This window comes from Otolemur garnettii, unplaced genomic scaffold (genome assembly GCF_000181295.1).
Source record: "Otolemur garnettii isolate 467f Iridium unplaced genomic scaffold, OtoGar3 scaffold00098, whole genome shotgun sequence".
Lineage (NCBI taxonomy): Eukaryota > Metazoa > Chordata > Mammalia > Primates > Galagidae > Otolemur > Otolemur garnettii.
This window is the reverse complement of record NW_003852493.1, coordinates 6,792,625-6,799,499: the sequence shown is the minus strand read 5'-3', so window position 1 is coordinate 6,799,499 and position 6,875 is coordinate 6,792,625.

Genomic DNA, 6,875 nt, shown 5'->3' with positions numbered 1-6,875 from the left:
GGCACTCTACCCAGGGGAACAGCTTGAGGCTCCTGTCTCAAAAAAAAAAAAAAAAAAGTCAATTTTATTTTATAATTTTAAGCCAATTTTATTTATTTATTTATTTATTTATTGAGACAGAGTCTCACTTTGTCGCCTTCAGTAGAGTGGCATCATAGCTAATAACCTCTAACTCTTGGGCATAAGCCATTCTCTTGCCTCAACCTCCCGAGTAGCTAGAACTATAAGAGCCCACCACAACACCTGGCTGTTTATAGAGATAAGGTCTGCCTCTTGCTCAGGCTGATCTCGAGCTCCTGAGCTTAGGTAGTCTACCTGCCTTGGCCTCCCAAAGTGCTAGGATTATAGGCGTGAGCTATGATGCCCAGCCCTTAAGCCAATTTTAGAAAAGAACACAGAATAGTACTTTTTGTAAGAAAGAGAATCTAACTTTGTTGCCCAGGCTGACCTTGAACTCCTAAGTAATTTTCCCAAGTAGCTGGTACTACAGGACATGCCCCCAAAATGCAGAATAGTATTGTGAGTTAGCTTCATGTTGTAAATGTGCTATGATAAGAAGTGAAAGTAAATTCTTGGGATGAGAATAAAATCTCTAAGAAACTATGCACAAAGAAAAACAGCATATTGTGATTAGGCATTCAGTGTTTGTATTTGGTATCTCATGACCTTGATTTGTATTTTGTAATAGAAAATCATAAAACATTTATATTAGTGACATTGCTTTATCACTCTTTGGTTGAGGGGACTTGACCAAGTAACTTATTCTTCAGTTTATCAGGTTATTTTTCTAGAAAATGAGAAATTTGGCCCTGTACTTCTCAAAATGCTCTTAATAAGCATTTTACTCTAGAATGTGTGCTTTAATACAAAAAATGTTTTAAATTACTTAACATTAAGTAAAATAGATATTTCAGGAAAATGATACTCATTTTTTTCTGGTGGCTTTATGTAATTCCTGACATTCTATTACATCCTCCTTGTAATAGCATGAGACTAAGTAATAGAATAATATCCTTCCCAGCTGTAAAGTTTGGTTTGTGTTAACTTTTGTCAGAAAACTTTTTCTTAGCTTCCATTTTTAAGTGTTCTTTTTGAATATTATGCAGAACAGAAATTTAAGACCGCTAGGTGGGGATGTCAACAACATAGCATCCATTGTTTCTTCTGTGCTCTGAAATAACTTGGTGAGGCCTTAAATATAATTCCCAGAAAAGAGGGGAGGAAAACAAAGAACAAATCCATGAAAGTACTTGTTTTTATCTTCCTAAATTACATAGTAATCTGGATTAGGAAAAATTAAGCTTCTGAATTAAGCAGTAAGTCATTTTTTCTCAAATAGCAAATTGTAAAACCATAACATGAATGACTTTCAATTCCTGTTGGACTCTCCATTGTCACAATATGTGATATTCTTTGTTTTTTGGGGTTTATTTTGTCCTTATACATGTTTAATAATAGATATGAAATCAGAAATAAAATTTAACACTTAAGATACAGTATAATTTTTCTCCTAGGTTTTTCCATTTTCTTGTTGATGCTATAAAAAAAAGAGTGAATAGCCTTGGTACCTGTGGCTCAAGTGGCTAAGGCACCAGCCACATACACCTAAGGTGGCGAGTTCAAATCCAGCCCGGCCCACCAAACAACAATGACGGCTGCAACCAAAAAATAGCTGGGTGTTGTGGCGGGCACCTGTGGTCCCAGCTACTTGGGAGGCTGAGACAGGAGACTCGCTTGAGCCCAGGAGTTGGAGGTTGCTGTGAGCTGTGATGCCATGGCACTCTACCCAGGGGGAGAGCTTGAGGTTCTGTCTCCAAAAAAAAAGAGTAAATAATCATTTGCCAATTTTTAGAGATACTTTTAAGAATTTCATTAATTCTGGGTTGGGCCTGTAGCTCAGTTTGTAGGGCGCTGGCCACATGCACCAAGGCTAGCAGGTTTGAGCCCAGCACAGGCCAGCTGAACAATGATGACAACTACAACAGGGAAATGACTGAGCATTTTGGTGGGCACTTTTGGTCCCAGGTGCTTGGGAGGCTGAAGCAAGAGAATCACTTAAGACTGAGAGTTTGAGGTTGCTGTTAGCTGTGACACCACAGCACCCTACTGAGGGCAATGTAGTGAGACTTAGTTTCAAAAATAAATAAATAAATAAGAATTACATTAATTCCATGGCTTATTAGCCATTTTTAGTTACCTTTGTATAATTAGCAAAAGCACAGATACACAGAATAGTTACAGTATCTTTAAAATAAAGGTTTGAAACAAAATACCATTGTGCTGTGTTTAGGAAAAGGTATTAGGGAAAGACAAGGCTTTCTGGGGTTTTTGTATTTTTCCCTCATATAGCTGTAAATTTTTATTACTTTTCAGTCACATGTATAGGTTATTGATAATTATATGTGCTTTGATATTTATACATCATTTTCCTTATTGAAGATTCCCTTTTCTCTTTAAGCACAGTGTAGGACTTCTATCCAGTAAGGGCTGACTTTTTTTTTTTTTTTTTTTTGAGATAGAATCTCTTATTCTTTTGCCTAGGCTAGAGCTACAGTATCAGCCACTCTCACAGCAACCTCAGACTTCTAAATTCAAGTGATCATTGATTCTTCTGCCTCAGCCTCCCAGGTAGCTGGGACTACAGGTACCTGTCAAAATACCCAACTAATATTTTTAGTGGCGATAGGGTGTTGCTTTTGGTCAGACTGGTTTCAAACTCCTGAGCTCAAGGGATTCTCCTGCCTTGAACACCCAGAGTGCCAGTTACAAGCATGAGCCACTGCACCTGACTGGGGCATTTTTTTTTTTTCTTACAAGAGTCTGTCTAAGGTTTTTAGTTGTTCAGTACTTTGTCCTCAGTATTTTGACTCAGCTAAAGTTAGAAGGTTTTAGCATATTTATTATACTTTATATGATTTATGCAACAAAGAAAATCATGATAATTTCTTGTATGATTGGGGGATGGATTATAGATTATTATTTATCTGTGAAATTCTTAGGTAAAATTTAATGCAGAAATAACTGAGATTCTGATATATTTAATATTTACATCTTAAGTAAAGGTAATAATTTTCAAGGGAATAAGTCTTGTAACTAAATGACTCAATTTTTAAAAATTGTGGTTAAAACATACATATAAAACAATATTTGCTATTTTAATCATATTTTTAAATTATAACACATATACAGAGTACAAAAAATGTATACACATTTTGAGAAAAGAAAAACTAATAAAATTGTTAATGCTCAAGTGACATTTGACTTTAGCAATTTACAAGAGGTAGTCAAAATGTGACTTGTATTCATCTTTTGTTATTAGTATATATATTACAACTTTAATATAGTTTTTCCTTTCTTAAAACATGTCTACATTTTTTAGTACTCTGTGTATAATATATATTTTACAATTTCGGCATTTTAAGTGTATAATCAGTGGCATCAATTACATTTTTGCTATTGTGTAACCATTCATTGTTCCCAGAACTATTTTATCACCATGAACAGAATGTCTGTAACCGTTAAGCAATAAGTCCTGATTTCCCCCAGACTCTGGTAATTTTTTTTTTCCTGTGGCCTGGGTAGAGTGCCATGGCATCATAACTCAAAGCAACCTCAAACTCTTGGACTTGGTCAATTCCTGTTGCCTCAGCCTACTGAGTAGCTAGGACTATAGACACCACCACCATGCCTGGCTATGTTTTCTATTTTTGGTAGAGATGGGGACTTGCTCATGCTCAGGCTGGTCTGGAACTCCTGAGCTAAAACAGTCCACCCACCTTAGCCTCCCAGAGTACTAGAATTAAAGGCATGAGCCACAGTGCTCAGCCACCTCTGGTAACTTCTAATCTACTTTCTGGCTCTATGAATTTGATTTGAATGACTCATTTTTTTTTGGAGACAGAGTTTTATTATGTCACCCTCGGTAGAGTGCTGTTGCATCATAGCTCACAGCAACCTCAAACTCTTGGGCTTAGGCTCAGCATCCGTAGCTCAGTGAGTAGGACGCCAGCCACATACACTGAGGCTGGCGGGTTTGAGCCTGGCCTGGGCCTGCTAAACAACAACAACTGCAACCAAAAAATAGCCAGGTGTTGTGATGGGCACCTGTAGTCCCAGCTACTTGAGAGGCTAAAGCAAGAGAATCGCTTAAGTCCAAGAGTTGGAGGTTGTTAAGAGCTGTGATGCCATGATACTCAACCAAGGGTGACATAGTGAGACTTTGTCTCAAAAAAAAAAAAAAGGCTCTTGGGCTTAGATAGTTCTCTTGCTTCAGCCTCTCAAGTAGCTGGGACTGCACGTACCTGTCACAACATCCGACTGTTTTTGTTGTTGTTGTTGTTTGGCAAATCTGGGCTGGGTTCAAACCCACCAGCCCCAGTGCATGTGGCCGGCACCCTAGCTGCTGAGCTACAGGTACTGAACTTTGAATGACTCATTTTTAAAATGACTATATGCAAGACCAGCCTGAGCAAGAGTGAGACCTTGTCTCTACTAAAAATAGAAAAATTAGCCGGCATGGTGGCATGCACCTATAGTCCTGGTTACTGGGCAGGCTGAGGCAAGAGGATTGCTCCAGCACAGTAATTAGAGACTATAGTGGACTATGATCATGCCACTACACTCTAACCAGGGCAATAGAGTGAGACTCTGCCTCCAAAATAAATAAACAAACAAATAAATAAAATTTAAAACAAAATTTTAAATCAGAGAATAAAACCTATATATGTGAGTGTGTGTATGTATATATATGTATATGTGTAGGTTTTTTATATAACCCATATATATATGGGGGGGGATGAGAGAGGTGTTTTTTTTCTAAATGACAGGGTCTCACTATGTTGTCTAGGCTAGACTTGAACTACTAGGCTGAGGCAATCTTCCTATCTCAGCCTCCCAAGTAGCTGGGACTACTGGTATATACCATGATGCATAGCTTAAAATAACTATATATTTTTAATTTTTCCACTTGGATGAAAAAAACTTTTTTTTTTTACAATACCCTTTTAATTATTAATACCTATTATGCCATGAACTCATAAGGGAAAGGTCCAGTAGGGAGGTCCCTTGCCATTGAATGTGACAAAGCTTTGTACATTTATGCCATGAATTCACCGGGAATAGGTTCCAACACCTTATATTACTGTTCCATTAGTTTTCTTGGTTATTAAGCTGTGTGCTATGCTGTACACCTATTATGCTGTGAATTCATGGGGAATGGGTTCCAGGAGCTCAGGTCCCTTACCATTGGTTCTCACAAAGTGTACTTCTTGGGGTGGAGCAGGCTTGTGCTTCAGTTGAACCCAGCTTTTCTGTTTGGCTTCCTTCTTTTTCTGATCATTTTCCTTCATGCATTTTAAGAAGCTATCTTGGCTCTTAGAGTGCTTAGTATGCTCAATACAAACGTTAATCCTCTTGGCAAGAATCTTACCCTTGTTTGTTTACAACCATGCCAACAGCATGCTGGGTAACATTGTAGACTCTTCCAGTTTTGCCATGGTACCACCTGTGTGACATGCCTTTTTTTTTTTTAGAGACAGAGTCTCACTTTGTCACCCTCTGTAGAGTGCTGTAGCATCACAACTCACAACTTCCAGCTCTTAGGCTTAACCAATTCTCTTACCTTAGCCTCCCTAGTAGCTGGGACTATAGGCGCCCACCACAATGCCTGGCTATTTTTTCGTTGCACTTTGGCTGGGGTTGGGTTCAAACCCACCACCTTTGGTATATGGGGCCAGCGCTCTACTCACTGAGCCACAGGCACTACCCGTGACATGCCTTTTTGAACAGTACCCATTCCCTTGATGTCTACATTATCACCTTTCTTATAGATTTGCATATATGTGGCCAAAGGAACAACCCCATGTTCTAAAAAGCCTAGAGAACATATATTGGGTACCTCTCCACTTTCCCTTTGTATTTGGTGAATTACTGGAAGATGGTGGCTCTCTTGGATGAAAAAATTTTCACATGGTAAAAGTCAACTGTTAACATTTAGGAGAAATGAAACTGAGACACACCAGCTGTGAAGTGACTCAAGCAAGTCACTATCAAGTGACAAGTATCAGTAAGCTTACTAAACATCTTACTCATTCTTGGGTTTCTTAAGTGTTTTTAGGAAGAAGAGAACTCACAGTTCTTCAGTATTATGTAATATGCATTATCTTACAACAGAAATGAGGAAGCCTATATTCACATATACATGCATACATAAGGTCCCCATTTTATTCATATGAAGACAACAGATGTAGTAAGATAGTATAACAGAAAATAGAAATGTGTGAAACAGAAGGAAAGAGGATTTTAAAACATCTTTTATTTTTAAGTTTATTTTTTCAACTGTTTTGGGTCATAAAGCATATTAAATCTAAGTTATAACAGAAGGAGCAAATAAATGGGTATAAAACATTTTTACTGATCTCAAGAAACTGCCTCTCAGGTAAAACTATTTTTAACAAAAAGGCTTGAACTGTAAGCCCCATATAGCCCTACTGGAGTGTTTTTGAATCAGAATAAATATTCTAAAGACTTGTGTCAACTATGAACTGTATATATGCTTTGAATTTTTTTTTGCAGATTATCTTTTATTTTGATAGTATTATGCAGAATCAAAATTATTTATTATTTTTGAGGATTCATTAAGGGTACAGAGAACTAGGTTACACTGATTGCCTTTGTTAGGTAAAGTCCCTCTTATAATTGTGTCCCACCTCCAACAGGTGTGTCACACACCGTGACTCCCCAGCCTCCTCCTTCTTTCCCTTTCTCTGTTCCCCCATTCGCCTACCCCCCATCAAGTACTAAGTCATCAATTTTCTTCATATCAGAATTGAGTACATTGGATTCTTCTCCATTCTTGTGATTCTTTTTTTTTTTTT